This window comes from Grammomys surdaster, unplaced genomic scaffold (genome assembly GCF_004785775.1).
Source record: "Grammomys surdaster isolate TR1022 unplaced genomic scaffold, NIH_TR_1.0 132, whole genome shotgun sequence".
NCBI classification, from domain to species: Eukaryota; Metazoa; Chordata; class Mammalia; order Rodentia; family Muridae; genus Grammomys; species Grammomys surdaster.
In genome coordinates, this window is record NW_021604590.1 from 4,067,497 (window position 1) to 4,080,758 (window position 13,262).

Genomic DNA, 13,262 nt, shown 5'->3' on the forward strand with positions numbered 1-13,262 from the left:
TGGTTATAGAGTAGAGGAGGGGGTACTGGGAAGGGAGTTGAAATCGTCCTTGTTTCTTGTTTGTCTTTTTGTTAGTTTTGCCTTGAGGTTGGTCTTTCCTAGCAATGAGGGATAGGCAGCAGTGAATGGAGAATGCCAGGTGATGATAAAAGTGAGGACAGGCTATTATCAGGGCTCTACAGGGATGGACTGTGGAGGGATTCTGGGCTTTAGTTCTGGGATGTTAATTACTGTGGTTTCAGGAAACGTCACTGTTGAAACAAAATGGAAGAACTTTTCAAAATGATGTGGCCATGGCCAACAGTCTAGTCTTTTGTTTCTACAGGCGGCTGGAGAAGAGAACACGGCTGCTGTCCATGTTACTCTTGCTCATGGGATGGATCCTGAGGCAGCTCTGGTTTGAGTGTCAGAAGAGAGAGGAATGTGAAGAAAAGGGTCCTTCCCCAATGGTCTCAAAGCCTGATAGTACCTGTCTAGCTTGTCCACATTCTCTCCTCTGGAGGTGAGACTCTAAAGCCATTTGGGAGATAAATGCTAAGTCAATTTAAGTCCTTTTAGCTGGTGGTTGGGTCTCCATTCTTTCTGACTTTCAGATATTGGGGAATAATCAAGGGGCTCCAATAGATGGAGTAGGGCTATCAAGGGGGCCCAGATAGATGGAGTTGGGGTATCAACTCAGGACCACTTGAAGATGGATCAACAGTGAGAGGCAGATAAAATTCAAACAGCTCTGGATTCTATAAGGTTCAGAGGTTAACAGTGTCACTACTAAGATTATAATAAGTTGTCCCAGTTTTACTAGAAATATTCAGAGCTCCAATTTTAGAGCTGTTGGCCCATTGGTATGCTGGTGTTTGGCATGGTCTATGTCTGATTTTGTACGTCCTGTAAAGCAAAGGAGGCTATGAGCAGAATGACCAGAGTACATAGAGAGCACTATGCTTCTGGTTAGGAAAAGCACATGCTGCTTTCATTTAAACACAGCTGGGAGGGGATGATACTCACTGGATTGTCAGTTATCTGTAATGAGGGCTGTAAAGGTCAGCCCACTGTTTTATATTCTTACCAATGTTTTAATTTTGCTTATACTTTCCCATTGGGTGTTTATGACCATGAAAGTGACTTTTAATTTTCTCTTAATGCCAGCTGAGGTTTGGGGAAAGACCCTGGATCCTTTGGATTTCCTCTCACCAATTGATCAATCTGTGTAAGGATAAGTCAAACATTTTCCTTGACCATGGTTTCATGTAAAAGCATGGAGGAATTCTTTTCTCTGTGCTGACTTTGGTGTAGGATGTTCATTAGTTAGAATCCATTTAATTGTAAACAAAAAGACAGGTGACCCTTCAGGGATTTTGAAAAATGTCCCCATATTCTCCTATGACCCAGGTAACTTGGGAGGGCGAAAGACAAAAGGCCAAAAAAATAAAGTCTATTTTAATCTTCTGTCATTATCATATACCTCCAAGAATGATTGTTTAGCACTCAGAAGGTCAGTTACATATGTCTAGTACTTGTAGCTACTGTGTAATATTTAGATAAAGCTTAAGCAAAACCCAGATATGTTTAAAGACAGTTTGATTAGCATAGCAGAGTTTCACCTGCTACATGCCTTGTATAACTTACTGGTGTGTTTTGTAACTAGCTTCCGCTTCTCTGTTTACTTCCCCATTGCAGAAAATCATCCAGCCATCCTAACCTTCCCACACCAACCCTTCTTTACTAAAGATATTTCCCTTTTTTGCATTTTTTTCTAACATTTCTTTTCTTCTACTTACTTACCACATTTAATTTATTAACTTTCTTAAAATCATGAGACATAGCAACACTGACAAGAAAAAAAAAATCATTTCATTGAAAGAGATGTGAATCAAAGCTACTGTGATGGTTTGTAGATGCTCGGCCCAGGGAATGGCATTGTTGGAAGGTGTGGCCTTGTTGGAGTAGGTGTGGCCTTGTTGGAGTAGGTGTGTCACTGTGGGTGTGGGCTTTAAGACCCTCATCCTAGCTGCCTAGAAGTCAGTCTTCCAATAGCCTTCAGATGAAGAGGTAGAACTCTCAGCTCCTCCTGCACCATACCATGCCTGCCTAGATGCTGCTATGTTCTCATCTTGGTGATAATGGACTGAACCTCTGAACCTGTAAGCCAGCCCCAATTAAATGTTGTCTTTTATAAGACTTGCCTTAGTCATGGTGTCTGTTCACAGAAGTAAAATCCTAACTAAGACAGCTGCCTACAGAGTATAATATAATTCATTAATAGTACCTATATATACACTGTTAGGAATTGTAAGTTTCTAGAAAAATTCCATAGAAAACATGAATTAATAAAAAGAATCTTTGTGAGATTTACATAGTCCAGGGAAAGACGTGATAGCTGTGCCTTTGGTTTTGAATGAATGCAAAGAACAGATATTGAGGAGTAGCAGGTAAATACAAGACATCATCAAAATGATGGTTACAATATCCAGCAAAACTCAAAAAAAGATGCTCTGTCAAAACTGTTGTTGTTGGAGTTACTGACTGAGGAATTTTAGGCCGAGAACCCTATGCACAGATGAGCTTCCTGCTTGCCAGTCCCACTGAAGGAATTGTGGAGACAGGCCGCCTTTTAGTTGATCAAATGCAGAAAGAGTTTTTTTTGTCTTTGTTGTTTTTCTCCCTAATTTGTTGTTCTCTTTTCTTGCTGTTACAGAGTCAGAGTGCTCTGGACAGGGGAGTTTGGAAGACATTGAGATAAATATACTTAGGCTTTTGTTTCCCTAGATAACAACCGCAGCGAACAGTTACATTTTCTAAAAGATTGGAGAACAAGAGGAATCTATTGGTGTGGGATGGACTCGGGATTTACAGCTGTGTCCAAGAACATTCAGCAGAAGCAGATAAAAATGTCTGGAAAAAGCGTCTCAAAATGGGAGGTAGGAGGAACCTTCCATTTTAGTCAGAGAAAAAAGCATCATATTCTCTTACAGTAGACTTTCTTTCTATTAGAAGCACACTCTAAAATAATGATGAAGGTAGGAAAATGGCCATGATGTCATTATTGCTTATTATCACCACAAAGTGTCCCTTACTGTCCAGAATGGTATGCATCAGGCAGGGCAGTAAACTTGTGGGATCCAGCATTTCCTGCGCAGGCATGTGAGAAACGTTGGAAGGCTAAGTCTCCAGGTGAGATCAGTTAAGTCTTAAGTCACCAAGGGCTGAATTCTAGGCACTAGAAGGAGGTGTTTGTGGAGGGGAGAGAGGGTGGGAGATTTAAGAGGTTTGACCTCTATGTGGAGGTTGTCTGGCTGCTGGCAAGCCAGCCTTGACATGTCTATTACAGCCATGGCCTTTCTCCATGCACTCTGTCACATTCTAAATCTCACAGGGTGGGAGGTCTTTGCTCCACCAAGTGCTTCCCCTGTTATGTAGTCAGGGTCAGAAACAACAGGGCAAACCAACCATGGATGGAGACCGCAAAGTCTGTGAGCAAAAACAAACCCTCTGTTTCTAAAAGCTGATTGATTCAGGTTTGTGTTGTAGAAATGAGTAGCTGTATACTGAGAAGGGAGTGCCTCAGCTCCATCGTAGGACCTGAGCTATGTGTGCATGTTGTTGACCAAATTACAGCACATAACTGCACTTCCCGTTGTTTAAACCGGTTTATTTTCACTGCTCACTGTCCAGGAATCCCTCATCTTTAAAGAGTTCAGTTCAAGGCTGATTGACCCCAGAGCTGTGTTGTAATCCCTTGTGGAGAATTGTCCTCCCTGACTTGTGTGTACAATGTTTCTGGTTTTATCTGTTTCCAGATTTATCTGTCTTTGAAATGCAGGAGGATTCTAAAAATTCCTTGTTGTTTGAAGCAGTGAGTCTGTAAGAAAGCAGTATATCCCAGAGAAAGAGATTCTGGAATGGTTTGTGATTCATGCCAGTACTGTTCCACTAGTACCACACGTACACACGACACTGAGGAGCTCCTGGACAAATGCTGAAGTCTATCCCCTACCCCCTAACTCAAAATGACCCTGTTGAGCTGCCTATTTGATCTCTCTAAAGATAGTGTGAGAGGAGACAGGGTCAAAAAAGCACGCTGCTTCTTGCCAGGAATTGTGCTGGCTATGTAGAAACACGTGGGCCTCTCACACTTAACTAAAAACAGTCGACTCTATTGACTAAGAAATGATAGTGCAAACTTTGGTGGTATCATTTTTTAGGTTCTTTCCTTTAGAAAGCCTCTGAGTGCTGACACGGTTTTATGGGTTTTCCTGGGTTTTTGAAGGTTTGAACTATCATCTTTATAGGTCCAGAGCCCAGCCTGTCTGGAGCCAGGGATTCAGGTAGAGCTGTGTATGTATTCAGCATCTCTGTGAATCGGGAGCTTCCAGTGGTTGTCGTCACCCCAGGAGTGGTTGGGTTGTCATCTATAGGTTTTATATATCATTGATCACTGTTCAATTACCAGTCACGATGAGTTGTAAGAGAAAAATGTGAAGCTGAAATTCTATAAGCTTTAGGAGACTGTTTGGCCTGGTTGAAATGAACACCCTACTCATATAGACAGGGAGAACAATGTATGATTAGTCAGTCTGTCTTCAGACATTTACTTTAACCTTTTTACCCAATCTAGTATTCTTATGACTACTGGGTAAACCCCCAAGCATGTATTACTAGGCTTAGTGGACCTCCAGCATCTACCAACCCTACAGCTATACTGCAAACGACAGCTGGGACCTGTAGAGAAGACGTTGGCATTTTGCCCTGGTCTGCTTGCCAATGTCCCCACTAAAGTGTCTGTTAAACATATCTGTCTGTGTCATTCCTTGTTCTTCAGTTATAAAAATCTCAATAAACTCCTTCCATTCAGAATGTAACATTCAGGGTAACCTGAATTCATTTTCTCAGGCCTTGGTCACTCTATATGACTCAAAATAAAAACATTTAACTTTAAGTTTCTATTTTACATCAACAGAACTGTAGGAAGATGGAATAATTAATTTTTCATGTACTATAATTCATATGCTCACCATGTATAGAATGCTTTGTGTGATTATGATGTTCTATGATAGAGGAAATAGATGAGAAGCAGTTGCTAATGACGTCTGGATGATGCAGATGAAAGTCTCACTCTGAATGTGAAGGCTTAGCCACAGCCCTCTGCTGCCTGCCCTGTAAGCTGGTGAGATGATGTCCTTTCCTTTTAGTAGCTCTCCCCAGTCTTTTCTGAGTCACAGCTGTTAGTATTCTGTCTAAACTCCACCTCCGCAGATACCTGGCAGCAGCCAGGTAGGCCTTTCCACTATAAAAGGCCTGCCCCCTCTTTCCTCTTTTGCTCCATTGATCCCTCGCCTGCAGGTTCTCTGCCCCCTCTCCCTTCCCTTCCCCCTCTTTCCACATGATCATGGCCGGCCTCCACTTCTCTCTTCTTTCCGCAATTCCTCCCGTTTCTCTCCCTACCTTTGCCCTCCGCCCTAAATAAACGCCCCCTCATGGAACTGTCTGGTCTGGCGTTATCTGTCTAAGCTAGGTGCGAAAATCTAAAAACAGCTATCTTTTAGGTTTCTCATCCCCTTAAAATTATTAGACTTCGAGAAGGAGAGGGTACTCTCGGGACCAGAGAATCCAAAACAGGAGCTCAGGAGACTTCTATTACTGAAGTGATCCTGAGCCTGGAACCATTTCAACTCAGCTATGCTACAGCCTCACGTTTTTCTTTGTCTCACAGGGAAACGTAATCCACTCTGTCACCAGGTCTCCATTTGAAAAGTCATAGGAGAGAGGTTAAAACAAAAAAAAATCCTTGACACTGAAATTTATTGTCGTGTTTTAACTTTTGAGGCTAGCAATACAGGATTTTTGGAGTTATTTTTTTCTCCCATGTCTTGAATGGAAGCATGTGCTTCAAAAATTGATTTGTCACTGTCTGATTTTAAATTACCGGCTGGAAAATAGTAATCACGTCCCTTTCTTGATTTCAGCCAAGTCAGAAAGCTGTAGGTGGCAGGACCATCCTGTGGGAGATTCAGTAGGCTCGGGGATTTCATGTCATAGGCGTGACAACTCAGACTACTGATTGGCCCCTTTGATTAACCCCTGTTGCTTTTAAGAATCCCAACACATGTGTTTATATATAAGGATACAGTTGATGGCTTTACATTTTAGATCAGTGTTCTAGGGGCGAACAGTTTCAATAGCTTTGGGATAGTACACGCCATAGTATGACAAACTCTTGCAGACAACGAAGTCTCTTTGCTCCTCTTATGTAGTAAGTAATTATTAAAAATCCGACGACCGTGGGGTTTCTATTTGCCTTTAACCATTTATGTTCTGGAATGAAAGCATACACATAGCCTTTATATTTTTAAATATGCCTTAGGCAGCACAATAGCTGGGCAGCTGCGTACCCTCCATCCTGTTAGAATTTACCTTCCCATCGATAATCTCAAGCCATCACTCACTGTTTACTATGTTCCTTCTGGGCTGCTCTTAGCTCCAATTGGCCAGCCCACAGGACCACGTTTTCTTTACTCCTACCCCGTGTCAGCTCCCTGTCTCTGTCTTTCCCTCTGTCTCTGTCCCTCCCTCCCTTCATCCTTCCCTCCCTCTCTCTTGGTCGTTCTTCTTCCATGGCTGCTTCTTCTTTCCCCTTTCCTGTGTCCTCTCCTCTGACTCAAGCCTGAAAAAACTCAACTCCGCCTATCTCTCTTCTGGCTAGCTATTGGCTGCTAGTATCTGTATTCACCAATCAGAACTAACTTGGGGGCAGGGTCCCAGAGGGCTGCACTTAGCATTTCAATAGACAGTGAAAGTCAAAACCTCAACACACTTAGAAAAGGGGGACCACTTGACTTCGTAGTATTTGATTTTTGGTTTTGTTTGTTTGTTTACTGGTAGTGAATGAAGAAATGCAAGGATGTGTGAACAATGCAGCATTACATCCCAGGGCACTGTATAAACACCCAACGAAACTAAACGAGGGCAGTTAGAGGAGCTAAGAAGGTCAGTGCTTGCTGTGGTAGGTGAGGGCCTGAGTTTGACCCTCCTCAGTGTTCAGGTAAAAAGCCACGTATGGTACCGTGGTCACGTATGGTACCGTGAGAAGGACCTAGTGAACTGTATACACTCTTCTTTCATCCATCTTAGATTACAGGATGAGAAAAGTCGGTAGCAGCACTCTCTCATCCAGATAGTTAGGACCTCACAGAGATGAATACAGGAAACAGATTTTCTTATACCCACGAGGAGACGGAAAATTGTTCCTCAACTCCTTTAGGTGCTCTGTGATCAAATGTCACTATTTGGAGGTCTGTTGGTGGGATTTCCAACCCTAATAAGCCCGTAATATTAAAAAAAAACCCACCCAATTCAGTTACTATAATTAGCTACCTGCCTAGATTGGGCAGATACAACACTAAACTAATTTATTCCCCAGCTATAAGATCCACTTGCTACTTGCAGTTTCTCCTGGCCACGCGGCTCTGATCCATCGTGCTTCCTCTTCCTATGTCCTCTCTCCTTCCCCTCTAGTCCTCTTCTTCTTCTCTACCTGCCTCCACTATTGAACCTCCAGTCCCACCTTTCCCCTCCACTGCCCAATCACAGACTTTAGCCTTTATTGACCAGTTAAAATGGGGAGAAGGTTCACAGGAGCTAATCTGAGTACAGGCCTCTAGAGGAAGCAAAATAAACATCAGAATATAGACAGCCTCAGGCCACAACAGGACCAGAGAAGACACCTGCTTACTCACAGTCAGAGAAGGGTTTAAAATAGCTAATATATTTATTGTTTTTTCTGATTTATATTTTAAAAGATCAAGGCAAATAGTAAACAATGGATCAATTCAAACTATGCACTAACTATTAAATGAATTAAAACTCATAACATACAACATTTCCAAACTATTTTTATTTTGGAAATGGTAAATGTAAATATTAACCATTTGTTTATGTCGTAGCCCAGTTAACTAGACTGTTCTTGCTTTAATTAACTTTTCTTTGAAGGATCTCTGCTCCCCAACCCCTCCAATTTATTTGAACAGCATTACTACCTAGCTTTTCTTGGGAAGATTTAGAGTGTAGTTTGTGGACCAAGAATGTAGTTCAGTCAGTACATTGCCTGCCTTTCACAAAGACTTGAGTCTCACTCCTAGTATCTCACTCTATAAATAGTGTGTGCTGGCACACACCTGCAATTCCAGAATGTGGGGGTACAGTCAGGAGACTCAGGAATTCAGGATCATCTTCTTACTTAATGAGTTAGAGGCCAGCCTGGGCTACATGAGACCTCATTTCAAAAGGAAAACAAAACTAGCTTGTTGAAATATGCAAGCATTTCTAATTTGACTTTAAAAACCCCAGTGAGACTGGGAGATGGCTTAGTTGGTACAAGTGTTTGCCACACAATCAAAAAGGCCAAATGCAGATCCCAAGAACCTGTGCAAAAGCTAGGTAAGCATGGAGCTCATCTGTAATGCCCATAAGCTCCAGAGGTGAAGTCAGTATGTCCTCAGGGCAGTTGGCTTGCCCAGGGTGCCCAAAGAGCAATCCTTAGGTTCTGTGAAACAGTAAAAGATTCTACCTGAGTAATAAGGAGAGAAAGGGGAGACTGATGGAGGAAGACACCAAACGTCAGCTTAGTGCCTCCATGGGCACACATGTGTACCAACATCATGTGAACATGCACACACACTGCACACACTGCACACACACAAAGTCTACAGTGAACTGCCAGCTCTCTTTCATGTTGTGCCTTGTCCTTGTGCAGAGGGAAGACAGGCATGTGTGTGCACACATACACACACACATGCACACACATATGCACATGTACACACATATGCACATGCATACACACACATGTGCACATACACACACATGCGCACACACACACGCGCACACACACACACACACTTTCTCCAGATCTGTCTGGGAGGTCTGCAGTCAGTTTGTTGGCAGTGATGGAAAAGCCAATGGCTCTACATCAACCTCTTCTCTCCCCATCTGTGGTGCTCATGAGAAGACCACAGTGGGATCACAAACATACTTCATATTTATCCACTAGCTCATGCTTTCTATCAGTAGTTAAGGTCTATGGACAAGAACGAAATGGTCTTATGTATCTACATCACTGAAATCTCAGAGAGAGATAATAATGCACTGACTAAAGTACTGAGTGTAATTTCTCTACATGTGGTAAAAACAATAACAAAAACCCAAACGAAGGACAACAATAAACACCAATTCACTCATGCTCTCAAGATTAACAAACTCAAGTGTAGCAGGATATTTTTCCTGCGAGTTGGGAGGAACTAAGATGGGAGGAGTAAGGAGAAGAAGAGGAGTAAGGAGAGGAAGAGGAGAAGCTAGGGAAGAGAGGATCAGAGAGAAAGGAACACAGAAGCAGATGTGTCCCTGTCTCTAGCAGTCAAAGGTAGTTGAGATATCTAAGTTGGGTATTGGGTTACACCTCTGATTGTGTGGGCATCTTGTGATTGAGCATTACCAAATATATAAAGCCTTTGGATAATCTAAGCATTAGAGTCTCATTCCTACTGGGCCTGCGTGGATAGTGGGATGGTCTGGGCACAGTCCAACCTTGTGGAGACAGCGCGGAAGATTGGCAGAGCCATCTCCCATGCTGGCATCTTGTGGGTGCCAGGACCCATGTTTCTGGTTGGCCGTTTCTAGCTGTGGTGTGCGTGTGTGAGCATGGCTTCTGGCCGCTTCCAGCTGCAGAGCACTAGGCTTCAGGCCGTGGTGCATGGTGGCCTGAGCTAGGCAGAGCCACCACCACTTAGATAGTCAGCCAAGAAAATGCAGATTTGAATTATTTCTTCAGCAACGCGCAGCGTAAAGATATAGAAAAATACATGTAGGCACGCAAGACAGCTAACATTCCGATGGATGGAGACTGCTGCTAGAAAGAGATCAAACGACTCTTTCAGCTTCTTCAGAAAACCGAAAAGATTCCATTTCAACAGAGGTTAGACAGCCCTAAATGTGACGGTCTTCAGTCTACCCGGGGAAAGATTATGTGATAGAAATAGGTGTGAATCTCTCAGATCTTCAGAGTCAGACAATGATCCCTGGTGATGACATACTGTTTCTCTGTATCTGATATCTCTGCACAGAAAGAGGAGTATCATGCATGTCTTCAGCATCTACTAACTGCTCCTAGGGCTCAATAACCTTCAGTGAGTATGAACAGGAAGAAGGAAGAGACACAATTAAGTGTAACAGGACATTGTCTGTACACTGCCTTGCAGTCTTGTTAGGGAAACAATATGCCCTGATCTGTTTACTCTTCCTCTTAGGATACGCTGTGTCCTTAGTCTTCAGACCCTATATTTCTTAGCCCTTTAGCTCTGAGACTCACACTGGTGGCCATCCAGGATTCGTGGTTGATCGAGGCATATATTCAGTCCCCTTGGCTCTGAGGCTTCCTACTGGACAGAGTGACTCAATTCATTTCTGTGCTTCTCTAGCTGCAGACAGGCATGGTCAACCTTTTGGCTTCCTTGACCACGAGAGACAATCTAATCTAATGTGATACCCCCACCCACACATATGTCACAGTGAGCATTCCTCAGCTCTTATGGTCTCTTCTGAATCACCTCTCTTCCACACCACCGGGACACTCTTTCTTTAAAATGCTGTTAATCTGGCTTTCATGCAGCCTGTACAGATTCTCTTGGTTGTCAGCAACAGAAACCTGCTTACTGCCGTGAGCTGAAAAGGGACTTATTTAAAGGGTGCTGGGGAGCCACAGAATCTTGTGGAGGGATAGTGACGTGGATTGGTATGATGGTTTAAGTCCTAATGTCCCCTACAGGCTTATTCTGCTGTATAGCAGTAGCACTTTGAGGCTATGGAGTCTTAAAGAGGTGTGGCCTAGCTGATGACAATAACTTGCCTTTAAGTTACAGCCAGGGCTCTAGTTCTGGGCTGCTCTCTCTACCTCCTAATCTACTATAGTGTGAATGGCCAACACAGTACCGCCTTGCCTAACCTTCTGTGGACAGCAGAAAACCCCTGAACAGCCAAAATAAAGTTCTTAAAGTTCTCCTTCAAGTTGTTTCTGTCGGCTATTTTTGTTGTCGTGATATAAAAGCTAAATGATAGGGATGTTAAGAGTCCTGGTTGTAGAGCATCTTCACAGGCAAGGCAGCCAGAAACAGCCAGCACCCAACCCCATTAGGTTCTCTATTGAGAACAAGCTACTTCCTTGACTCAGCCCCAGGCATCTTGAAAGGTGTTGTCTTGACTGGTGTCTCTGCATGGGGGTTGGTAAACATGTCCTTCAGGTGATTCCTGCACAGTGGGAGCCTCTGCTGTAGGCTGAGCTGGGTGTGTCTTACTGGCTGGCATCTTTTGAATGTTTGTATGACATCAGCAAGAGGACCAGAGAAAGAATCCTCCTGTAGCAAAAGGGAAGTCTAACTGTAAGACTCTGGCAAGTCTTAGCTACCGGGACCCCCTAAGTGAATCATGCGGAGACAGAGATCCATGCAAAAGCAAGAGGAGTTTATTGTTCCAGCATGCTAGGGTCATTCTGCAACCAAAAGGAGAGGTGACCCTGGGCAGTTTGGGTGAGCTTTTATACAGTTTCCAGGGGCAGCAACTAGGCACAATATGATTGGCAGAACAGTGTGACTTTAAAACTGATTGGTCTTTAGGTTGGTCCGCCCTGAGTAATGTGTCTACTGCTCTAGGACTTTTCTTATCTGCAGGTGGCCAGTGGTTGCTCTCCCACTCCAATGTGATCTTCCTGAGGGATGTAATTCAGCCTTTCCCTTCTGGAAGGGAGGGGTGCCTGCATGTTCTAAGGACTTCTCCCTTCTGGGAGGGGAGGGGACCTGGTGGAATTTTCCAAAGGCTCTAAGCTGACCTCCTAAGGTAGAGGATTCCCCAAGCAGACTCTAGCATGCTGAAGTCATAATTCTATTTCTCTTTCTATGTTCCAATCCCCTCCCTTCATGAGCCAAACCAGCACAAATCATTCTTGACCTGACATTGTACCATGAGCAAAGACTTCAGCACTCATGTGCAGGTACTTCACAGTCTACCATAAACTGACATGCAAATACGCCCACTGCACATTGAAAATGCTCCGGGTCAAAAACAACATTAAATTCACCTAACTTGGTGGCCATCCTGGCCAGCAACCCAGTATCTGCACAATATGGGTTCTTCATCTTAATCACCAGGGTAACTGGGAACTATACTTACTGCTGCTGGTGTTGCCTGCCATCCAGAGAGCTGGGTGGCATATCACTAGGTAGCTTAGAAGAGATCTATATTCAAAATCCAGAGCATAACTTCTAGTGAACATAAAATGCTTTTACCCCTATTGTGTAGTGAAAAAAATATAACATAAGTAAGCAGAACCTTAGTAAGATAGGGCTGCCAGTATCATTTTATAGTAAGGTAGGGCTGCCTGTATCATTTTATAGTAAGATATGGCTGCCTGTATCATTTTATAGTATGGTCTGGCTGCCTGGATTATTTTATCTACCTGGGATGGCACCTGTCTATTCAGTCATTTAGAACCTGCTTCCCGCTTCCCCAGTCCTTCCCTGTATCATGCTCCAGGAAGCAACTGCAATGATCCTTCCCAGCTTTGCCCTGTTCTGTGGCAGGAGCCCCATCCTCTTCCCTCTGCCTCTGTATGAAACAAATGAGACCACAAAGTGAGCTGAGGGACTCAGAAGTGAGAAACTTAGCCCACCTCTCCTTTAAGCCAAGGCTGGCTGGCTGCCTTCTTATTTCCAACAACAGCACCCCAGCCCTCTGTCCTGAACCTCCATGTTATTCAGGTTCTTTCTCATGTCCCTTGACTTCTTGACTTCAATCCCCGGGCACTTGATGTGAAAAATCATCCCATTGAATCCATTTGCCCCTGCTTGATATTACCAGTCTTCTGCTGGTCTTTCTCCTTGGCTGAGGCAGCCTATTGCTACAGACCTATAAAGATCTGCTACCAAATGACTGCTGTTAAATCTCCTTGTACCTGCCCAAATGCCACCTGCAGCCATCTCAGCCTTCCTACTCTCCCGGTCTTCTTTGGCTGTCCCAGCTGGCCCCTCTTGTCTGTGATGGAGATAATCTGTTTTTATCTTTTCTCCAAGCTCTTATCCAAAGTGTCCGGGCAGCAAATGGCCCATGGCATGCATATTGTTTCCTAAAAAGGCTTTTCTACTTCAAACTGGAAAATGAAAAGGTTTGAACTGTAAAGTGTCGGTTTCTTATTTGCAAGTGGAATTGCTGTTCTGCTTGGATCC